The 12,413-nt window shown below is 41.5% G+C and overlaps 1 protein-coding gene across 13 annotated transcripts in view; it reads right to left on the bottom strand.

Moving 5' to 3' along the window:
• The window catches only part of FGF9 (fibroblast growth factor 9), a 211,428-nt gene that overhangs the window by 36,638 nt on the left and 162,377 nt on the right, over positions 1–12,413 (bottom strand). For 6 of the 13 annotated variants that reach the window (XR_007461195.1, XR_007461184.1, XR_007461191.1 and 3 more), the window contains one exon: positions 7,935–8,252. The exons of 3 other annotated variants lie outside the window; for them this stretch is intronic. The gene's annotated coding sequence lies outside the window, so the exon portion shown is untranslated. 4 more of the 13 variants (XR_007461183.1, XR_007461180.1, XR_007461181.1 and 1 more) reach the window with 4 other exon arrangements.

The raw sequence follows: 12,413 nt of genomic DNA, 5'->3' as shown, positions 1-12,413 counted from the left end.
AAGCATATACTATATGCATACTATACTGTGCATATAATAAGCATATATTAGCATATACATATATGCACATATATACATATATTATAAATTTTTATAAATGGCATATTTGCATTAAATAAATATAAATATAAAAAAGAAATTTACACAGAAGGAAATTGCTTATATGTATACAAGAACAACTAGTTAAAAGACATAATGAAGGAATAAAGGCCGTAGTTACAATACGGGGGGAACAAGAAAGATAAATTTCCAGGAATACAATTAACAAAAATGTGCAAGGTCTACATGAAGAAACACATTTAAAGCTCTCTAGGGACACAAAAGAAGAACTAAACAAATAGAAAGGCATGTAGTGTTCTCAGATTGAAAAAACTCAATTTCATACATACATAATCATTCCTAAATTAATCTAAAAACTTAACATGAACACACAAAAAAAAAAACCAATATGTTTTTTAATTAGAAACTCGGATGCTAAAGTTAATATCGAAAATTCATTTTAAATTGACCAAAAAATGTTTGAAATTGACAAGAAAAATAAGAAGGTAACTAGCCATACAATATTTTTAAATATTTTAAAGCTATAACACTCAAAACAGAGTAGTGTTGTCATATAGATAAAGCAATGACACCGAATAGAAATCACAGAAATAGACCTGAATACATAGTATAATTTAATACATGATAAGCAATCGGGGGAGGTGGGGAATGAACTATTGAGCAAATGGTTTTGAAACAACTGAATAGACAGCTGGGAAAAAATAAGTAATATCTATTCCTCACACTTTACGTGAGGATAAAACCTAAATGGAGCAAATATTTCAATATTAAAAAATAAAACCATAACAAATAGTAAAAGAAACAATGGAAGAATTCCTTTATCATCTCAGTAGTGAAGTTCTTACTAATTGTATCACAGAATCCAAATGCCCGAAAGGGAATGATGACAAATTCTACCACAGACAAAACAATGTTTAACTGCAGGGAGGGAAAACACAAATTCAGAAGATAAATGACAAAATGGAAAAAATGTCCATCTCATATCAAGATAAAGAACTCATTTCCCTAATATATAAAGAGCTCCTATAAATCAATAAGAAAAATAGGACTTCTGTTTTCTAGTCTGACATGTAAAGACGGGGAAGTCATCATTCCCTCCAGCCCCCTCTAGACCTCACTGTGGGGAAAAGGAAATACCCAGTTCGGGATTCCTAAAAGACTGAGACCTCGTCATAGGACTAGAGAACACTTCCCCTGCCTCTACCTCTTACCACAACATCCAGAGGGCTCCAGCATAATACAGGGATTATTAGAGCCACAAGAACTGCAAGACTCAGACCTTATTTACGAAGCCTCCCAGATAAAACAAGGGAGATGAAAAAGACACCGGAAGAAATTTTAGTCCCTGACCCCACAGCAACTGCAAACAGTAAAAACAGCCTAACTCTTAGCCAGATAAATATAAAATCTCACACAAAAGGCTTGTCTACCTAAGTAATTTTTACCCAATACATCATATCCAGCCTTCCACAAAAAGGTTAAAAGGTTAAAAAAAAAAAAAAAAAAAAGCACAGTGTACAAAGACAAAGTAAGAGTTAGAAGTTTTGGAATTATCACACCCGGAATTTGAAACAACCATCACTAGGGGCGCCTGGTGGTTCAGTCAGTTAAGCATCCGTCTTTGGCTCAAGTCGTGATCTTCACAGGTTCGTGGGTTTGAGCCCCACACTGGCCTCTGTGCTGACAGCTCAGAGCCCGGAGCCTGCTTTGGATTCTGTGTCTCCCTCTCCCTCTGCCCCTCCCTCGCTTGTGCTCTGTCTCTCACAAATAAACGTTACACATTTTTTTGAAAAAAACATCATTAATGGGTTAAGCTCTCTAATGGAAAAAGTGGATAACATGCAAGAACCAATAGGTGATGACAGCAGAAAAGAGAAAGGTAAAGGGAAGAGTCTACGGGAAGTGCGAGAAATCCGAAACACTGCGACGGAAATGAAGGGGGCCTTTGATGGGTTCAGCAGGGCACTGAACACAGTCAGGGAAGGAGCCAGTGAGCTCAGAATACATGTCAATAGCAACTTCTCAAACTGAAACGCGGAGATAAAAGAAAGAAAACAACGGAACAGAATATCCAGGAACTGTGGGAAAACGACAAGGGAAGTATCCCACATGTAATGGGAATACTAGAAGGAGAAAAAAGAGAGAAACACAGAAGAAATATTTGAAGAGATAACATTTAAGAAATTTCCAAAATTAATGACAGACTCTAAGCCACGGATCTAGGAAGGTCAGAGAACAGTAAGTAGGACAAACCCAAAACAATGTACAGCGTACCTCACGCTCAACATATATCCATGTCCACAGTGTAGACAAAGACAAAGAGAAAATCTCGAAAAAGACCAGAGGGGGGGCGGGGAATCCTCCCTATAGAGGAACAAAGAAAAGAATCACATTGGACTTTTCCTCAGAAACCATGCAAGCAAGAGGAGAGTGGAATGACATATTTAAAGTGTGGGGGGACAAAAGAAAAATACGATAGAATAGTTTACAGAAAATACAAATGCTTCTTAAACATTAGTAAATAGTTTCAATTCCATTTATAATAAAAGAAATGTAAAATAAAACTGCAGATATACCATTTTTGCTATAATTCGACAACTATTTAAAAAATGATATAAAATACTGTGTTAAGAGTTTGGGGAATTCAGATGCTCTCATATATCACTGTGGAGATGAAGTTGTCACAGCCTTGAGGAAGGGCACCTTTGATAATATCTACTTGTATATCACAACTGCACAGATCCTTTGACTCAACAATCTCTCTTCTGGAAATTTATCTTCAGTATCTATATACACATGTACAAAATCCTGTGTGCAGAAGATTCCTCACTGTAGCGCTCTTTGTAGTCGCAAAAGACTGGAAACAGTTCATGTGTCCATCAGGAACAGGTTATGGGGCATCTGGGTGTCTCAGTCAGTTGGGTGTCTGATTCTTGGTTTTGGCTCAGGTCATGATCTCAGGGTACGTGAGACTGAGCCCCACGTGGGGCTCTGCGCCACTCTCTCCCCGACTCATAAGCATGCGTGCACACTCTCTCTCTCAAAATAAATAAAGTTTAAAAAATGAATGACTGGTTACACGAATTAAAATAATTCCATAGGGGCGCTTGGGTGGTTCAGTCGGTTGAGCGTCCGACTTCGGCTCAGGTCATGATCTCTCAGTCTGTGAGTTCGAGCCCTGCGTTGGGCTCTGTGCTGACAGCTCAGAGCCTGGAGCCTGCTTCCGATTCTGTGTCTCCCTCTCTTTCTGCCCTTCCCCCGCTCATGCTCTGTCTCTGTCTCTGTCTCTGTCAAAAATAAATAAACATCAAAAAATTTTTTTTTCAAAAATAATTCCATAAAATAGAATCTCAAGCAGCTTGGTAAAGGAAAAAAAAAAATAGGGAAGGTTTTTGTATACTACCATGGACTAAACTCCAAAGAATACTGTTGAAGAGAAAAACACAGTCCAGAACAGTATATGTGTTATGGCATCATTTATGTCCTAAAGGAAAACCTTTATATTAATACATGTAAATAATATCTCTAGAAATACATAGAAGAAACAAAGACAATAGCTTTGCTTGTCTGCTGAAAATCATATACCTAGGGGACAATGAATAGGAGGGAGAATTTTCACTGCATACACTTTCTTACCATCTTGAACCACACGAATGTAGCGTTTCTTTACAAAAACATAAGCACGGCTTAACTTTTTTACGTAATTACATATTCCTCTTTGGAAGGAATGGAAGTACAGCACCTGGTCTTGGGAGGAGCTGCAGAAAATGTGATCAGGGAAGACTTTTCTGCACACGACCCAGGTTCGTGAAATAACACATCTCTGAAAATGTAATAGAGTCAATCTCCAGATGCTGCTCCTTTCCGTCTCTTTCAGGATAATTCTTGTGTGTCCTTAGCAGTGTTCAGCACTTTCCCGGTTCCTTTTACCTTTCTGCCTCTCCTGATTTCTCCTATCATAAAATGTGACCGGCAAAGTCCTAGGACTTTCTTCACTTGTAATTGTCCCAATATTAGATCACATCGCCGGTTCAAAATGTCCCACCTTCCGCTCCGAGTTCATTCTCATGGCCTGCAAAGCTGCCCAACTTCCTACCGTAACCTCCCCTCCTTGTTTGCCTCTCCATTCCCATGCCTCTCCACTTTCCTTTTGGTCACTCCAGCATAACTCATTTTAACTCTTTTTCTTGCCTCTTTCTCTACTTCCCCCCACCCCCACTTTTAGAATATGGATGGGGTAAAAGTAACAACAGCAACAATAATAGTTATCACTCAATACACGCCAAGAATTTCACTTGCCCTATTTCATTTAAAACTTCATTACACTACAAATTCGACATTATTACCTCCGCTTGTTAGGGTTGAAGAAACTAAGACTTAGAGGGGTTAAGACACTTGCCTGAAGTCACACAGCTGAACAGCGATGAAGCAGGATCCTAACACGGACCTTCCAACGCAAAAGTCTGCGTTCTCCACTCCTAATTCTTTGCAGTTTAAGATTAATTTGTAACCAGATTCCCACTGAGTTATCTGTCTATATTCTCTTCTCCATTTTTTTTCCTAACTCTGCCTTTGGTTATCATTAATAAGAATGCTAAATTTAACGGAACATCTATCTACTTCGTTTCTTATAGTTCGATGCTTTTTAATTGCCAAGTTTCTAATATTTAATAAGTACCTAAAAACATAAGACATAGGAAGAACAGAAAAAGTATAAAATGTAAGTTACATTAAGAAGCATAAAATAATATCAGAGGTGTGACTGACATTTCTGGAAGTCATATATCAAATGAGGTAAAGGATGAGTGAAAAAGAATAGGCATCTCATTCCAATTATCTACCTACTAACATCAACGTCATACTTTTATTAAAGAGTTGCTTTTCTGGGGCACCTGGGTGGCTCAGTCAGTTAAGAAGCTGACTCTTGGTTTCAGCTCAGTTCATGATCTCACAGTTTCATGAGTTTGAGCCCCAAGTCTGACTCTGTGCTCAGAGCCTGTTTGGGATTCTCTCTCTCTCTCTCTCTCTCTCCCTCTCTCTGCTCCTCCCTCACTCGCTCTGTCTCTCTCAAAATAAATAAACTTAAAAAAAAAACTGACTTAAAAATAAATAAATAGCTGCTTTTCCATTTACATCAAAATCTCTTTAGAGTGGGAGAAAACATCTAGAAAATGTTTACTTTTGTACAGCCTATATTAATTTATATCCATGCATGTCTAGATATTATTGATTGTATGGCAGCTATTTAGAAATATGTAAGTTCCTGCTGATGCTATATTCCACTAGAGAGCGTGTCCCTTTTCTTCTTAGATATGAGTGGCTGATCATGTGAATCCAATCAATAATTGAACTGGGCTGGGGTTGGGTTGCAGTTTTAGTAAGACTCTACAGATCTTTGGTTCACCCAGTTCCTTGAGTATAGCCCTCCCTACTTCTGATGGAGAGCCCAGGGGGTGTCTGTTTCCTCAACTCTAGAAGAGGTCAGACATTTTCAAACCAACTTTCCAGGTTCCTCACCCTTACAAAGCTTCAAAATCTGGCAAAAGTCTTTTTTTTTAATGTTTATTTGGGGGGGAGGGGTGCAGAGAGAGAGGGAAACACCGAATCGGAAACAGGCTCCAGGCTCCGAACTGTCAACACAGAGCCCGAAGTGGGGCCCTAACTCACGAACCGTGAGATCATGACCTGAGCTGAAGTCCGACGCTTAACCCAGGAATCCCAAAATCTGGCAAATGCCTTAAGGCCAGGAGGAAACAGCCATGTGCTTGAAGCGGGCCCGATCCCCCAGAGGCATCTTGCTTTTTAAGAACATAAGCCTGTGGGAGGTTTCATTTGCCCCTTAGAAACTTTCAGCTTCACTTCCCCGCATCCTATGAACCCTGAGAACTCAGCAAACGTCTTGTGGAGAAAACCAGCTTTGAGGGTGAAGCCCCTCAAGTTTGTAATATTTTCACACTAGGCCCCCAGTTGGTTAGAGCTTTGTTGGTTTCTCTTAACCTTTACAAGCACCCTCTGCCCGAGCCACGCCTGATCCTCAACCTGTGCCCAGAATCAATAAATGTCACCAGGGCCAAAAACATCTGTGCGTCTGCAGCTTACCTGCAAACAATTTCTCTCTCTCTGTGATCTTAGTTCATCTACTACTCATTTCTTCCACAACCCAGGGGCGCCTTTCCAGATCTCATTTGTGTAATTTCTCTGGTTTTTCCTAGTCGTTACAGTAGAGTTACTGGCCGGCCTCAGCTGACTGCACAGTATCCACAAGTAGAAGTTTCACATTTTATTTCTGAAGATGACAGGATTATTACGATAAGGATTCTACCTTATATGTCATGATGTTTTGTAGTTTTCGAGGGTGTGACACATCCACTATCCCAACGTTTACCAGGTCCGTGGCGTAGGGTAAACTAGGGTACCCGACTCAGCGGGACATCTGTGAAGCCACACCCGTTGGGCACAACCGCCCACGGGGAAGGGAGGAGGGTTCTCCTCTGTTCTTCTGAGACCTGGCTTGTCTGCAGTCCCTCTGTATGAAGGACATGAAAACAAATGGGAGCTTATTTGCCAGGCTACACAGCACAGTCTCCAACAACTGACTCACGCTTGTTAGTCTCCGCTTACAAGAATGCTTGAATGCACGCAGATTCAGGCTGATTTCAGGTTATTGGTGAATCACCTGAGATCTTCATAAAGGTGGGTTTACAGCACTTATGAAACATTCACCTCAGACAGCATTTTTCCACCGGGTTACTGACGGGAAGAAATGCAAAATCAAAACAAAAAACAAAAAAACACACAAACAAATAGAAAACAGAGAGGGGGACAAACCATAAGAGACTCTTAAATACAGAGAACAAACTGAGGGGTTGCTGGAGGGGAGGTGGGTGGGGGGCCGGGCTAAAAGGGTGATGGGCACTAAGGAGGACACGTGTTGGGATGAGCACTGGGTGTCGTGTGTAAGAGATGAATCACCGGGTTCTACTCCTGAAGCCAAGACTACACTGTATGTTAACTCACTTGAATTTAAATAAATTAATTTAAAAAATAATAGTAACATCCCAAAATTTTCTAAGGAGACACACACACAGCAGTAAAACTGTACCCTTTATGAACCTCCCGGCACATTAATTTCATGAATTATGCTGGTATGTAAACTTACCTCTAGAGAACCATGCTGGCTTCTCGATATTACAGAGCTGGGAGGATACGTTTATCCTTACTGTCTCTCTAGACAGGTTTCCCAAGCTGACCTTTCAAAGAGGTGGAATGTACACCATCTTTAAGTACCTTCTAGATAGCTTCTGCAATTCGACAAAGCCCCTGTCGCTGTGGCAGAGTAGCTGCTATTAAGCTGAGCCGGTCTTCGGCGTGGTCGCCGGCAACACTCACGTGGTGTTCTCTGGAGGAGATTCGGGAAGTCCCTATGGTCAGAAATCCTCTCCCAGCATCAGTGCAATTCTTGTAGAAATCGGAGAGGGGAGGAGAGCAAGTCTCGGTCATAAACTGGTCAAACCCAGAAGAAGCACAGTTGATATCAGCTTGTGCACGAGACTCAAGAATAGTTACACAGCGTGGGTTCAAAGAAAAGTGAAAACTAGAGCCACGCTCAGCACACGACATCACCACAGACAGTAAATGCTGGGGGGGGGAGCATTATTATTCGCAGTACACGTGAGCTCCTTGAGGGCAAAGGAAGTAAAGTCATGTTTTCGTGCTGTAATGTGATCACACGCGATTTTAATCAGCCGTATTTGGGAATTGTTTATTTTTTTCATGTAATATATTTAATGTAAGGGAATTGTTTATTCTAATGTGGCACGATTTGTTTCAGTACACAGCAAAACAGCAGAAGGTCCTTAGTATTTCTGAGTATACCCCCAATGGAGAGAATGCTGTACTCGGAGTTACTTCTTCACGTGAAAAAGAGATTCAGCTCGCTGTGCTCCTTCTTAATCTCTGAGCATTTCTTTAATCGTAGCTGAATTGTACTTATTCATGCACTCAGTTATTCATTTTACTTTGCGTCCTTCCAGTGGACTTGGATGATGATGTGGCACTTTGGTCTGTCCGTCTTAAGTATGTATCCGATTACGTGGATTTCGAGTGGGATGGTTACCAGCGACTCACCCAGAGCCCCAAACCGTGGCTCTCCAGAGTTCACTTTTCCTCAGTAAACATCATTGGGATGTGACCTAAATTTGAAAACAGAAATTGAAGTAAAACGTGAAAAAAAGGCGCGCTTCACTTTGTCAAGTTGCGGGAAAATACTGACGCCATACGATACAATATGGAACGAGCTATCGAGTGTTCGCACGTTCTTTCTCACAGAACAAGATGAACAGGAGTGCTCTCTCAACCCATCAATGCCGTTAGCCACGAAAGAGAAGATGGCGTAAAGCAAGCAAAACACGACTGCATGGCAAAGGGGAAAGAGCGTATTTTTCCGAAGGCCTGCCATCGGGCAGACTGCACGAGCTCTTCAGGGACTCCCAGGCCAGTTTCCTCATCTGTAGCCCGGGGATGAAAATACTCGCCGTATGCTTGCTTGCAGGATAAAAAGAGAGCCCGTGGAAAAGGCCGCGCATCTGAAAGGGCCCCACAAAGTTCCACCTTATTAATGAGCGCTCATCGGTTTTGCTTTTTTCAACAGAAAACTAAATAAGCAAAGGGAAAATGAGATTTATGAAGATGAAGTCGTATCAAGAGAGGAAGCTGGGAGAAATTTTAAACACAGCGTGACTGCCTCTGCACAAAAACATCTGCACGGGGTGGGGGTTCAGGAGGAGAGGAGCCTCCAGGAAATGCGCCGAAAGCCGACCCGAGTCACGTTCTGATCGCGAACGTGAGTGTGTGTGCCTTCCGTTTTCCACATTTTCAACAGTGTGTTTAACGTGACTTATATGAGAATGCTTTTTTTTTTGAAAGCCAGACGGTGCCTTTTTCACAGAAATTCCCCACTTCCTGGCAAAGACATCTAAAGTGTAGATGCTCCAGAGGTGTTTGTAGCCATTGCTAGTATGACGTGCTGCATCCAACTCATCATTTATTGAGCACCACGTGCCAGACTCCAGAAGGAGACAGAATACATGAGATGGAGGCCTGTCTTCCTTCTGTCCCTGGATAATAAACGGCGTTGTTCTTCTGTTGTAAGTCAGCTTGAGCATTAAGGCTTAAGGGGAAACAGAGGAGGGAGCGAGAGAGGGAGGGGGAGGGAGAGATACATATTCCAACAACCGTGAGGGCCGGCAAGGCGAGTTCAAAACCTGTGGGGCAGGCCTGCAAGCCAGAAACTCGGGAGCAAAAGCTGAAGCCGCCGTGGACAGACGAAAGGTTTCCCACCCCAGGGAAACCTCAGTTAATGTCGTTAAAGGCTTTGAACTGATGGGCGCAGGCCCACCCATATTATTCGGGATAATCTTTACTTCGAGTCAGCTGATTATACGTGTTAGCCACGTGTATGAAATACCTCAGAGCAACACCTAGACAAGCGTTTGATTAAATAACTGGGGACTATAGCCTCGCCAACTGGACACATCAAACTGACCCTCAGGGCCTCTCAATATTCTCTCCCACCCATGCTAATTTAGTTAATGGGACTACTTTCTCAGCTCATTTCAGACCTCACCAAACACAGAACTCTTAGGAAATAATGCCCTGTCTTCCTTCCAAGGCCTGCTTAACACAACGCTTGGTCGATTGGGACCTTTACACTTGACATATTCTTACTTCGGGTAGGTGGTTGTTTTAAATTTGGTGACAACCAATGTAGCGAGGCGCTGCAAAAATCGGTGAAAAGCAAAATCCGCTCCCTGTGAACCACAACGTCAACCGTGAGGAGGCCAAAGGTGGAGAAGAGCTATCACTCCCACACTCCAGGCTCCAAAGGTTTTCGACTGTTTTTCGTTATCAAACTTTATTTTCATTAGACGATCTCTTATTTAAATTTATTTTAGCCTATGGTCCCTTATTTATGCGACTAGCCTTCCTCATGCCATATGTGTCTACACCAGGGGTTCTCAACTGGGGTGGTTTTGCACCCCCCACCCCCACCCACGGGGCTTTCTGACATTCTCTGGACACATTTTTGGTGGCTACACTTGAGGTTACACGGTAGAGGCCGGGGTGCTACTGAACATTCTACAGTGCACAAGACAGGATCCCACAACGAAGAATGATCCATCCCCAAATGTCAATAGTGCGAAGATTAAGAAACCCTGGTCTAGACGATACTGGTATGAGTTCTGCCACAAATTCTGATCAAGTTCCTCAAACACTAGGTCTATGGAGAAAATAAGCTTGTTAAATTCCCTTAATCTGTAGTTTCCGAACTTGGCTGAAATTACTCTTTAAAATCATGTCAGAGTTTTTGGTGATTTTTGGAAGGATAAAATGAATAAAATATGTTCACTTTTAAAGTGGCTGAAAATATTAATGTTCTGAGTCAGTGAAAGTTACTGATTGTAGTTAAACTATTAAAACTTTAGAGGCGGCTGGCTGGCTCAGTCTGTAGAACACAAAACTCTTCATCTCAGGGTCCTGGGTTTCAGCCACACGCTGAGTATAGAGATAACTTAAAAATAAAAATCTCGGGGCGCCTGGGTGGCTCAGTCGGTTGGGCATCCGACTTCGGCTCGGGTCACGATCTCGCGGTCCGTGAGTTCGAGCCCCGCGTCGGGCTCTGTGCTGACAGCTCAGAGCCTGGAGCTTGCTTGCTTCAGATTCTGTGTCTCCCTCTCTCTCTGACCCTCCCCCGTTCATGCTCTGTCTCTCTCTGTCTCAAAAATAAAATAAAACGTTAAAAAAAAAATTAAAAAAAAAAATCTCTAGGGGCACCTGGGTGGCTCAGTCGGTTTAGCATCTGACTTCGGCTCAGGTCACAATCTTGCAGTTCATGAGTTTGAACCCTGCGTCGGGCTCTGTGCTGACAGCTCAGAGCCTGGAGCCTGCTTCAGATTCTGTGTCTCCTTCTCTCTCTGCCCCTCTCCTGCTCATGCTCTGTTTTTCTCTGTCTCAAAAATAAATAAAACATTAAAAAAAAAATTTTATAAAAAAAAAATAAAAAAATAAAAATCTCTAAACCATTACAACTTTAAATATAGTAGTATGTATGGTTTAGTTTATCATGAAACATAATTTACATTATTTTTTAAATAACATATTTATTTAAATATTTAATTTAAATATTAAATATTTAAATAACATATTTCAAGTGATTTATTCAATTTTCATTCACTATTTTTTTATATTTATTTATTTATTTATTTATTTATCTATATAATTTATTGTCAAGTTAGCTAACATACAGTGTATACAGTGTGTTCTTGGTTTCAGGGGTAGATTCCCATGACTCATCGCTTACATACTCATCAGTGCTCATCCCAAGTGCCTTCCTCAATGCCGGTCACCCATTTTCCCCCCTCCATCGTCTCCCCATCAACCCTCAATTGTTCTCTGTATTTCAATCTCATGGGTTTGCTTCCCTCTCTGTTTGAAACTATTTTTTTCCCCTTCCCTTTCCCCATGGTCTTCTGTCAAGTTCCTCCTATGAGTGAAAACATATGATACCTGTCTTTCTCTGACTGACCTATTTCACTCAGCATAATTACCCTCCAGTTCCATCTGCATTGTTGCAAATGGCAGGATTTCATTCTTTCTCATTGCCAAGTATTATTTCATTGTATATATAAACCACATCTTCTGTATCCATTCACCAGTTGATGGACATTTGGGCTCTTTCCATATTTGGCTATTGTTGAAAGTGCTGCCATAAACATTGGGGTACATGTGCCCCTATGAATCAGCACGCCTGCATCCCTTGGGTAAATTTCTAGCTGGGTCATAGGGTAGTTCTATTTTGAGCTTTTTGAGGACCCTCCACACTGTTTTCCAGAGCGGCTGCACCAGTTTGCATTCCCACCAACAGTGCAGGAGGGTTCCTGTTCCTCCACATCCTCGCCAGCATCTGTAGTCTCCTGAGTTGTTCATTTTAGCTACTCCGACCAGTGTGAGGTCGTATCTCAGTGTGGCTTTGATTCGTATTTCCCTGATGAGGAGTGAAGTTGAGCATCGTTTCATGTACCTGTTGGCCATCTGGATGTCTTCTTTGGAAAAGTGTCTTTTCATGTCTTCTGCCCATTTCTTCACTGGATTATTTGTTTTTCAGGCATTGAGTTTGTTAAGTTCTTTATAGATTTTGCATACTAACCCTTTATCTGTATATGTCATTTGCAAATATCTTTTCCCATTCCGTCGGTTGCCTTTTAGATTTGTTGATTGTTTACTTTGCAGTGCAGAAGTTTTTATCTTGATGAAGTCCCAATAGTTCATTTTTGCTTTTATTTCCCTTGCCTTCA

Source organism: Panthera uncia (assembly GCF_023721935.1).
Source record: "Panthera uncia isolate 11264 chromosome A1 unlocalized genomic scaffold, Puncia_PCG_1.0 HiC_scaffold_16, whole genome shotgun sequence".
Taxonomy (NCBI): domain Eukaryota; kingdom Metazoa; phylum Chordata; class Mammalia; order Carnivora; family Felidae; genus Panthera; species Panthera uncia.
The sequence above is the reverse complement of the archived record's forward strand: the minus strand, read 5'-3'. Positions and strand labels throughout refer to the sequence as shown.